Raw genomic sequence first — 12,616 nt, 5'->3', positions numbered from 1 at the left:
TAAATAATCCAAAAAAAAATGAAAAACAATTTCACTTCCAGTAGTATGAAAAATAATAAAATACTTGGAAATAAACTTAATTAAAGAACTGTAAAATTTATAGTCTGAAAACCACAAAACAGTGTTGAAAGAAACTAAAGAAGACCTAAATAATTGGAAAGCCATTCCATGTTCAAGGATTGGAAGACAAAAACGGTTAAGATGGCAATACTCTCTAAATTGATCTACAAATTTATCACTATCTCTATCAAAACCCCAGTTGTAAAGCTAATTCCAAAATTTATTTGAAAATTTTACTATTCTCAGTCTCCAAATTCAAGAGACTGAGAATAGTAAAAATAATCTTGAAAAATAATCTTGAAAAAGAAGAACAAATTTGGACAACTCACACTTTTCCATTTCAAAACTAAACACAAAGCTACAGCAATCAGGGAAGGGTACTACTGGCATAAGGATAAATATATAGCTCAATGGAATAATATCGAGGGTCCAACAATAAACCCTTACATTTATGATCAACGGATTTTCAACAGGTATAAAACAATTCAGAGAGAGAATCATCTTTTCAGCAAAAGATGCTGGGAGAACTGAATACTCACATTAAAGCTGGATTTCTTCTTCACATTATATACACAAACTAATCAAAATGGGTCAAATACATAAGTGTAAAAGCTAAAACTCTAAATCTCTTAGAAGAACATATAAGAGTAAACTTCATGACCATGGCTTAGGCAAAGCCTCGTTAGATATGACACAAAAGCACAACACTATGAAAACAGATAAATTGAACTTCATCAAATTTGAAAACTTCACAAAACTCTATCTAAGAAGGTTAAAAGGCAACCCATGGAAAATATGACCAGAACAATAATGAGTAAGAAGATTTAATCAGTAATAGGAAGTCTCCTATCAAAGAAAAACCTCAGGCCTGATGGCTTCATTGCCGAATTCCACCACACATTTAAAGAATTAATACCAATCCTTCTTAACTTCCAAAAAATTGATGAAGAGGGAATTATTTGAAACTTTATTTATGAGGCCAACATTACCCTGTCTTACCACAGCCAGACAAGGGTATCATAAAAAAAGAAAATCACAGGCCAATATCTTTGATGAACATAGATGAAAAATTTCTCAACAAAATACTAGAAAATACTAGGAAATGGAATTAGACAACATATTAAGAGGACCATTCACCATGATCAAGTGGAATTTATACCTAGGACACAAATATGATTTAACTCATTATGGTTATCACATTAACAGAATGAAGGACAAAAACCATATGAGCATCTCATTAGATGCAGAAAAATCATTTGACAAAATTCAACATCTTTTCATGATAAAAACTCTCAACAAATTAGTTATAGAAGGAACGTACCTCAACACAATAAAGATCATATATGATAAAACTACAGGTAACATTACACTCAATGGGGAAAAATTGAAATCCTTTCCTCTGACATCTGAAACAAGTAAAAGAATGCCCATTTTTGCCACTTCTATTCAACATAGCATTGAAAGTTCTTGCCAGAGCAATTAGGCAAGAGAAAGAAATAAAGCATCTAAACAGAAAAAGAAGAAGTGAAATTTTCAGTTTGCTGATTAAATGATCTTAGTCAGCAAACATTGCATAATGATGGGAATGTGTTCTAAGAAATGCATCCTTAGGCAATTTTGTCATTGTGTGAACATCATGGTGTGTACGTACACAAACCTATACGGTATAGTATACTAAACACTTAGGCTATATGTTATAGCTTATTTCTCTTAAACTACAAACCTGTACAGAATGTTACTATACTAAATACTATTGGCAATGGTAACACAATGAGAAGCATTCGTGTATCTATAGACAGAAAAAGTGTAATAAGAATACAGTATTACAATCTTATGGAACCCCCATCATATATGTGATCCATTGTTGACGAAAATGTCCTCATGCACTTCATGACTGTGCATAGAAATCCCTAAAGATTCGACCAAAAAACTGTTAGAACTCTAATAAGGGAGTTCAGTAAAGTTGCAGAATACTCAACTGACATACCCAAATCAGTAGCATTTCTATACACTAACAACATATTTTCCAAAAAAGAAATCAAGAAAATAATCCAATTTTAAAAAGCTATATAAAATAAAATACTTAGAAATAAATTTAACCAAAAAGGTGAGAGACCTATGCACTGAAAAATATAAAATGTTAAGAACAATTTAAGAAAACACAAATAAATGAAAAGATATCTCATGTTCATGAATTGGAAGAATTCATATGGTGAAAATATGAATTGTGAAATGTCCATACTACCGAAAGCAATCCACAAATTCAACGCAATTCCTATCAAAATTCCAATGTCACTTTTCTTAGAAACAGAAAAAACAATCTTAAAATTTGTAAGAACCACAAAAAAATCTGAATAGTAAAGACAACTATGAACCAAAAGAACAAAGCTGGAGGCATCACACTATCTAATTTCAAACTACACTACAAAAATATAGTAATTATAACAGCATGGTACTGGCATAAATATAGACACACTGACCAGTGGAACAGAAGAACAAAGAACCCAGAAATGAACCCAGGGATGTACTGCCAACTGATTTTCAACAACAGTGCCCAGAATAAACAATTGGAAAATGACAGTCTCTTTAATAAACAGTGCTGCAAAAACTGATCATTTAAATGCAAAAGAATAAATCTGGTATTGTTTTTCTTAACTTCCAAAAAATTCCAAAATATTCCAAAATATTCCAAAAATATCTTACACTATACACAAAAATCAACTCAAAAGATATTAAAGACTTAAATGTAAGACCTGAGACTGTAAAACTACTAGAAGAAAACATAGCAGAAAAACCTTACAACACTGGTCAGGACAGTGATTTTTTAGATTTGACCCCAAAAGCACAGGAAACAAAAGCAAAAAAATAAGTAAAATGGATCACATCAAAATAAAAAGCTTCTGCATAACAAAGGAAACAACATAATGAAGAGGCAACCTATAAATTGGGAGAAAATGTTGGCAAAATACATCTGATAAGCGTCTAATAGCTAAAATATATAAGCAACTCAAACAACTCTGTAGAAAGAAAATAAATAATCTGATTGAAAAGTGGACAAGGATCCTGAATAGACATTTCTCAAAAGCAGACACACAAATGGCCAATGTATATGTAAAAACATGGTCAATATCACCAATCATTAGGGAAATGTATATTAAAATTACAATGAGATATCACCTCCCACCTATTCAGAATGATTATTATCAAAAAGACTAAAGATAACAAGTGTTGGTGAGGATGTGAGGAAAAGAGAACCCTTATACACTGTTGGTGGGAATGTAAATTAGTACAGTTGTTAAGGAAAACTGTATGGAGATTCCCTTAAAAACTAAAATTAGAATTATTATATGATGCAGCACTCACATGTCTGAATATTTACCCATACGATTTGAAATCAGTATGTTGAAGATATATTTGTTCTCTCATGTTTATTGCAGCACTATACACAACAGCCAAGATATATAATCAAACTAAGTATTTATCAGTAGATGACTGGGTAAAGAAAATGTGGTATATATACACAATGGAACATTATTTAGCCTTACAAAAGAAAGAAATTCTGTAATTTACAACAATATGGTCGGAATTAGAGAAGATTACACTAAATAAGATAAGATGGACACAAAAGAACAAATACTACATGTTCTCATTTATATGTGGAATCTAAAAGAATTGAACTCATAGAAATAGTGAGTATAATGGTGGTTACCAGAGGCTGAGGGCTGGGGGTAATACAAAGCCTCAGACAGAAAAAAAAAGTTGGCCGGGCACGGTGGCTCACGCCTGTAATCCCAGCACTTTGGGAGGCCAAGGTGGGCAGATCACGAGGTCAGGAGATCAAGACCATCCTGGCTAACATGGTGAAACCCCATCTCTACTAAAAATAGAAAAAATTAGCCGAGCGCGGTGGTGGGCGCCTGTAGTCCCAGCTACTCGGGAGGCTGAGGCAGGAGAATGGCGTGAACCCAGGAGACGGAGCATGCAGTGAGACGAGATAGGCCACTGCAGTCCAGCCTGGGTGACAGAGCGAGACTCCATCTCAAAAAAAAAAAAAAAATTTTGAGTTTTCTTTCTTTTCTTGTCTTTGTTTTTGAGTTCTATTGCACAGCATGGTGAGTATAGTTAATAATAGTGTATTGTACATTTCAAAATTACTAAGAGAATACATTTCAAATGTTTTCACCACAAAAAACGATTAAGTATTTAAGGTGTTGGATATGTTAATTAGCTTGATTTAATTATTCTACATTGTATTCATAAATCATAACATCACTCCATACCCCATAAATATATACTACTATAATTTGTCAATTTATAATTTAAAAAATTTTTAAAGACAACCCATAGAATTGAAGAAAAATGTCTGCAAATCATATATCAAATAAAGGATTTGTATTTGGAATATATTAAAAACTCTTACTATTAAATAATACAACTAAAAATAGGCAAAGTATTTGAATAGATATTTCTCAAAAGCTATACAAATGGCCAATAAGCCATGAAAATATGCTCAGCATCATTATTCATTAGGGAAATACAAATCAAAACACCAGTGAGGTACCATGTATACCCAGTAGGAAATCTATAATTAAAAAGACACATTTGTCAAGGATATGGAGAAATTGAAACCCTCACATTGAATGTTAAATGGTACAGATGCTTTGGAAAACAATCTGGCAGTCCCTGAACAGGTTAAATATAGAGTTACCATATGATCACCAATTCTACTCCTAAGGATAGAGATAAATTAAATAAAAAGATATGACTATGAAAAAACTTGTGCACAAGTGTGCATGGCATCATTATTCATAACAGTCAAAAACTGGAAATAACTCAAATGCCCTCCACCTAATGAGTGGATAAATAAAAATATGTGTTATTCCTACAAAAATATGGGATAGCCATACAATTCTGCAATAAAATGGAACAAAGTTCTGACACATGCTACAACACAGATGAACCTTGAAAATATGCTAAGTGAAAGTAGCAAGGCTTCAAAAGACTACATATTATATGGTTCCAGTTATATAAAATGTCCAAAATAGGCAAGTCTATAGAGATAGGAGGTAGATTAGTGGTTGCCTAGTACAAAGGAAGAGGGGACAGAACATGGAGAGTGACTGCTAATGGGTATGGAGTTTCTTGTGGGGATGACAAATATTATCTAAGAATTGATTGTGATATTGACTGTACAATTCTGAACACATTAAAAGGCATTGAGTCGCAGACTTAAGTGGGTGTATTTTATAGTATATAAATTACAGCTCAGTAAAGCTGTTATACAAAAAAGACTATACCTGGGCTATGAGCTTCTACTAGTGAAACAGTAAAGAAGCAGAGAATGAACAGAAGGAAAAGAACAGGCCTGGGGACAAAGCTGAGCATCAAGGTAAGGGGCTGGAACTGGAGCTGGTAGAATTGTGCTACAGATTTTATAAAAACAACAACTCAAACTTTAAAATATTCATTGTCCACATAACTATTCTTATCAGTATCCTTGACTTTAAAATTACATAATTATGCATACTTGTTTTTTATTAATGGTATTTTAGGGGAAAAGCATACTTTGAAATCAGTCATAAGATGGTTTCAATCCAACATATCCCACTTACCAGCTGGTTGACCCTAGGAAAAACCATTTGTAGTGTGTGAAATGGGGACATTAATACTTCTCTCTTACTCTCACAATACATAAGAGGTTCCTGTAGCTGGCATGGTGTTGGACTCAAATGGTAGCTGTTACTAGAAGTAGTAGTAATAATCATTATCATTCAGAGTGATGATTACTGCCAGTTTGCCATACTCCACTGAAGTTCTGCCAATAGGATAATTCAAACTGCATTACTTAATAGGATCATTTCTAGCCCCTACTGGAGAATGTAGCTTAAAAAGCTTTTCCTTTCTATTTCATATCAAACAGTTATGAAATGGCAAATATTTTTTATTTTATACAAAATATGGGAGCAAGTAAACATAAATAACTGAATTTAAGCCAATGGTAAATCATTACAAGGTAACATAAGTCTCTCACAGTTCTGTCACCATTTAGAAAAGAAAATAAAGCTTTTCTTTATGTTGTATAGATGTATAGATGTATAGAAAAAAAGCTTTTATTTATGATGTATAGAAAATAGAAGGCTAACAGAAATTGAAGTTTCAAAAAGGAGAGGAAGAGCAAGAAAAAACATGCAGCTGAAAGCAAATAATTATTATTCTGTCAATATTTTAAATGGAGATCTATAGTTATGACAATAACATAGGAAAAACACATATAAACTATATATGTTGTAATGTCATTCTGTGACATAGCATAGTATACAATAATTCATAATACTTAGGGCCAAATATTTGCCTATCTATTTTACAGAGTGTTTCTCCTTTAACTTTGAAAGGTTAATTAAACATCATGTTTTTCTGCATTCATCCATAACACCCCTGCTAAAATGGCAGTAAAGAAATGAAATGACATTAAACCACAGGAATGAAATAACATGAAAACAGAAAAGATATAGTAAAATATTCTATATTTTACTAGGAGATGGAAAAATTGGTAGATAATGAACGAGAGCAGATAAATGAGTGGTGGCACACCACTTAGTACTCATGAAAGGCTTAGCACTGAAAAACACACGGCATCTTAGAAGGTGAGGTGTAGCACAGAGCTGAAAACAGGTTATAAGTCTTTTATGCTAATGGAAAACCATGGCTGGGTCCCAAGACCATGCTTCGTAGCTGGGCAGTATTTTCTTTACTCTCATTCCAGGAGAGAGATTGGAGATTTACCAGGTACAAGGCATAGCATAGGTGGATTAAGTAAAGATCTACATAGTAATAAAGAGTGGAATCTCCAGTTCCATTACCCCTTACTATTCCCAGAATATCTCCAAGAAAAAAACTAGAAGATTCTTAACTATAGTAATTGAACAGCCCCAGAGAATAGCTTCTCTTTTGTTCATGGAATAACCAGCTCACTATCCAACCAAATTTAATGAAGCCCTGTCTTAAGAAGATACACCTTGGCACACAGAGCTTCTGTGTCCCGCTGTTGAATATTAATGGACATCCAAAGATACTTTTGACATTTGAAGATACTTCCAACATAAAAAGCAGAGAGTGGATAGTTGGGTAGGAGGAAAGGGCTATCTTATCATCATTGGGTGATACTGGAAAAGACTCTTGATAACTCGTACCATTCATTAAATATTAATTTTTTGGAAAATAGCAGCTTATATGTCTTACTTAATGTAAAGGTTAAATATCTGTACATGATACCTTCATTTACCCATGCATTTCAAATATTACTGAGTGTCTTCTCATTTCTAGGTACTAGGCAAATTACTACGGGTAAACAAAGATGAAAAAAAACAATTTCTCCTTAGTACAGCTAAAACTCTGCAGGAAAAGAGACATGCAAAAACATACACACAGAGAGAAAATATAATAAAGTATGATAAATGATAAAAGAATAAGATAGGCACAGTGTGAGGCATCGTATGGAAAAAATAATTAAATATTTGGGAGAGTCTGCTTCCCAAAGCAGGATTAAGACATACTTTAAAACAAACTCACTAATGCAATTACACATATAAATATGCACTTTTCAAGATCATATAAGCAAAATTTTATAATTTAAAAATATTGGAAACTTTTCTCCCTTTGAAAACTAAGACTTATATGTAAACTCTGTTTCAAAGAAACGTTCTACTTCATCAGGTGATCTTAGTAGGACTGCAGTTGTAACAGTGGAGCATATTCATGTTAATCTACAGCTGGATTGGGCTGTTTCCAACTTTGTGCTATTATGATAAAGGAATTTTAAATGGTTAAAGAATTGGCAATGAGCTTTGAACAAATTGTATTAAAACCCTTCAAGTATTGCATTTAATTAAGCAATAATAATACATCAACAGCGTTAGCAAGCTGTTAGTTAATTTGTCTCATTTCACATTCACCAGAGGAATACATATAAAGATGTAACAAATAGTATTTTCTAAATAATCATAATTTTTTCTCCATCAAGGACACATATTAAACAATCTCCTAAATGCTAATGTTTCGGGATAATTTGGTTCCATGTCAAACACTTCAGGGTCTACTCTTTTGTTCTAGTAAAACTCCAAGAGTAGACATTAATTACACTATTTTACATATACTATGAAGAACTGGCAATTATCCAGTATGGGTTTTATCCTGATTTTTCAAATGAATCTTTATTTTGTTTTGGTATTATCTATATAACTACATAGAAATGACCAGTAGCAATTGTGAAGAGAAGAGGGAAAAACCTGTTTACCTTATATATATATGTAAAACTTTTTTGAATGTTATCACAGGGTACTACAGTTGGTGGAGTAGTCACTGGTAGAAATGCATACAAGTCACCCTATCTGGTTGTCCTGAAGGCTTATAGTTGCAATTTACATTTCTATGAAATCTTTTCCCTTTAAAATTTGCTTTGTGTTGACAGGACAAAATTTTAACCCAAAGATTAGCAGATCCTAAGATATTCCATCAGGTGTTTGTTGATACCCCAACAAAAGCCTGATGGTTTTGTTTTGATTTTATTGCTAGATTCATCACATAAATTTGGTCTTGTATTGTGTAATACATTACCCTTTTTACAAAAGTCCATGTACTACATTCTGGTATACTCAAGGTAACTTCTGGAGATAGATAGAATTGCCTTATTCTCATATTAAATTTTAGGAAGTGGAAATTGAAAGAAATTTAATATCTTTTTAAGTCATCAAGCAGGTTAATGGTTAGATGAAATTAACAGCCAATTTAATTCAAGTCTACTGCAAGGGTCCTTTGTGACATTTATGACCAGATTTATTATGAATGCAGAGATATAACTAAAGTTTTCTTATTGCCTTACCAAATACAGGATAAGTGAGAAATTATGAAATGATATTGAAAGTATTAAGACTAATACAAACAATGGCTCTAGGTAAAATACAACTATGATATAACTGAGAATAACATTAAATTTTTCAAGAGGCATGGATATACTGACATTGACTATCTCTTGAGATATTCGGTTTTTAGCTGGAGAGTTTGATTATACAGTAGTTTAGTGTCATTAGTATCTATTTAAAGTAAATTTGATCAACTGGTATTTTTCTAGTAGATGCAAATCACATAGTCTTCAACATTTTTGCCCAGCCATATCACTCATTATCATGTGCAAAACATTGTGCTATAATTCTTTTCGTTGTGGAGCCAAGGAACACTGTGGCAACAGATAAGAAATCATTTTGATGCTTGTGTTCATTTTGTTCACTACTCACCCACCCAATATTAGAGATGAGCTAACTACAGCCTAAGGCAAGATTGTTGCATAGTGACCGACCTGGAACCTTCTCATTCAGTCGTCTCCTTCACTATCTGTCGCATTCCAGACATATTGCATATGTCTGGAAAATAACTCATAAATTTAGCTAACTAGAATGGGAATGTCAATGATTTTTAACATCACTGATCATTAGGGAAATGCAAATCAAAACCACAATGAGATACCATCTCATACAAGTCAGAATGGCAATTATTAAAAAGTCAAGAAATAACAGATGCTGGCGAGGTTGTAAAGAAAAATGAATGTGTTTACATTGTTGGTGAGAGTGTAAATTAGTTCCACCATTGTGGAAGACTGTGGTGATTCCTCAAAGACCTAGAGGCAATACCATTTGACCTAGCAATCATTTTATTATGTAGATAGATGTACACATATGTTCATTGAAGCCCTACTCACAATAGCAAAGACATGGAATCAACCCAAATGCCTATCAATTACAGACTGGATAAAGAAAATGTGGTACATATATATCATGGAATACTATGCAACCATAAAAAGGAACAAGATTATGTCCTTTGCAGGGACATGAATGGAGCTGGAAGTTGTTGTCCTCAGCAAACTAACGAAGGAACAGAAAACCAAATACTGAATGTTCCCACTTATAAGTGGGAGCTGAATGACGAGAACACATGGCCACATGTGGGAGAACAACACACACTGGGGCCTGTCATTTTTGGGGGGTATGCAGGGGGAGGAAGAGCATCAGGAAGAATAGCTAATAGATGTTGGGCTTAATATGTAGGCAATGGGTTGATCTGTGCAGCAAACCACCATGGCACATGTTTACCTGTGTAACAAACCTGCACATCCTGCACATGTACCCCAGAACTTAAAATAAGACTTGAAGAAAAAAAATAAAATAAAAATTTTAAAAATTAAAAAAATATTTCTATAAAAATGAATTTAAACTATAAACCCAATTTTTGGTCAGTGCTTTAGATATGATAATATTTTCTAGAGAATAGCCTAGGGATATTTTCTATTTACAAGCAAACAAACATTATTTTATAACAGATTATTTCCAACCCAGTCTTCACCTACATATTATGGAAATATTAAATTATAATTATATTTATTTAACATTCTCACATCTTTCTATTTGACTTCCTTCCAGAAGGAGAACTAAGCAATTACCTGATGAATTTAATGATTGCATACAGTCATCTGAATAATTACAAAAAGAAACTAAAATGTTTTTCCCATAAGCCAGGAAACAGTTGCTTATTTGATTGCTTTTATTTGCATTGCGAATTTTTATTTTACTCTGCAGTATGTTTTTCAAAATACAGTTAAAAGATACTTAAAATAATGCACCTAAAAATTGACCTTTTGATGTCATGGGATGAGTCAGTACATCTTATAAGATATATGAAATGAGGTTAGTCTTCCTCAGTTAACCAAATAAGAAAAACATAAACTATTAAGGGTTATGTTATTTAGGCCTGCACTATTTGTAGTAGTTTTGTCTACACTACTTACATCCTTTTACAACTTCTTGGATTTTTTTTCCCTTAATTTTGCACTTTGTGGCTGTTTTTTACAGTTCAGTCAGCTTAATTGAAAAGAACAAGAGAGATTCAACTTCGTCTTAAACTGAGATTGATATCACCAAATTAGTGCAATTTGTCCCTAATAAAATATTATTTCTGCCAAAAGCTCAAAGAACAGACAATTAGTGTGTTGTCGATTAAGACATGTCCCTCATTCTGCATATCTAAGATTAAAAATAAACAAGACCTTAAAAGCACCAGTGTTTTTTGGGATCTTTCTCCTAAGCATTCAGAAAGAACTGGTCTGAACTTTAATTCACTTTGAACAACTTAAAAGCAGTGAATTTAAAAACTAACTGAGATTCTGGCCTCTTTCTCACTGAGAGCAAGGCCTCTAAAATGTAGTTTATCTAAAGAAGCAGCCTACAGTGTTAATTCTATGGCATCCGCTACTCAGAGAAACCCTTGCTGAGTGCTGTGACTGTGTCCTGCCTGCCAGGTTAAGTATCTGTGCACTGAATAGCAAATGGAATACCTCTAGGGCACAATGTCCTGTTGCAACACCCAAGGTGCATTTTCATCACTGATACCTAACCAATTTGTTTGCTGCAGTAGCAATAGCAGAAGCATCTGAAACTGTATATTCCTTTTGCATCACAGATGGGGTATTTTCCACACCTTCACTTAACATAACTACTCCCAAGATAGATCATTAAATTGTAACAAAAATACTCCCAACTATGTAAGTCCAAATATGTCATCTGGAAACACCTTAAAGTTGAGGTCTTCAGCTCTCCAGATTGCAGGTTGGTTCCTATGGAAAACTCGCTGTTTGCACTATCATTGCAGAAACTCTGTGTATAAAGTAGAGATATTCTTAATCTGCTTGTTGAGGAAATATAACTTTGGACTTTATCCATGGCTGTCATCTACAAGATTTGTTACAAATTACTTTCAGTTACAAGTGTAAAGTCAAGGCTGTCAATATCATATCTTCTAGAGAAATTACTGTGTCCTATTATGAAAGTTATAAATCTGGACTTCCTCTGAAATTATTTTCACTGTACTCTGCTAAGAGTAGCCATAAACACCTGTCATATATTTATAAGGGACGAAGACAAGAACTGTGCAAATCATGGCATAGAAAATTGAGGCTAAAGAATTATGTGAGAGAATTTAAACATAAAATAAATGCTAAAGATAATCTGACGTCATTACCCATAATTCTGCTAACATTTCTGAGAACTAAGTGCCAAGCATTATGTTTAGTGTTTTATATATGCTATCTCATTTAAATATATGATACCAGAAGAATATCATGGATGACTTCACCAATGGAAGGAAGGTGGGCTGGAAAGCACAGGCTTGGTCTATAAGAAAGACTCATCTAAGATCAACTTAGTGTTGGGAAATGGGAGAACAGAAAGGATCTCTCGTTAACAGTAGCTCCTTTCTGGGAATATGAATCTAAGACAGTCAGGCTCAGAGTAAAACTCAGTCTTGGGAAGGTGCATCTGTGAACTACAAAGGCGGTGCTCTGTACAAAATAAATAAATAAATAAAAAATCTGTCCCACCTTTCTCAGCATTGGAGACCTGTTTCAGTGATGAAAAATTGCCACCTTCCAAGAAGCGTACAAGTTTCTAAGGTCTTTTAAAGCAGGTTTGGGGAATTCCTGGCAGGCTAACTGGACTCTTTGCAGGCTACCAAA

This window comes from Pongo pygmaeus, chromosome 2 (assembly GCF_028885625.2).
Source record: "Pongo pygmaeus isolate AG05252 chromosome 2, NHGRI_mPonPyg2-v2.0_pri, whole genome shotgun sequence".
Taxonomy (NCBI): Eukaryota; Metazoa; Chordata; class Mammalia; order Primates; family Hominidae; genus Pongo; species Pongo pygmaeus.
The sequence above is the reverse complement of the archived record's forward strand: the minus strand, read 5'-3'. Positions refer to the sequence as shown.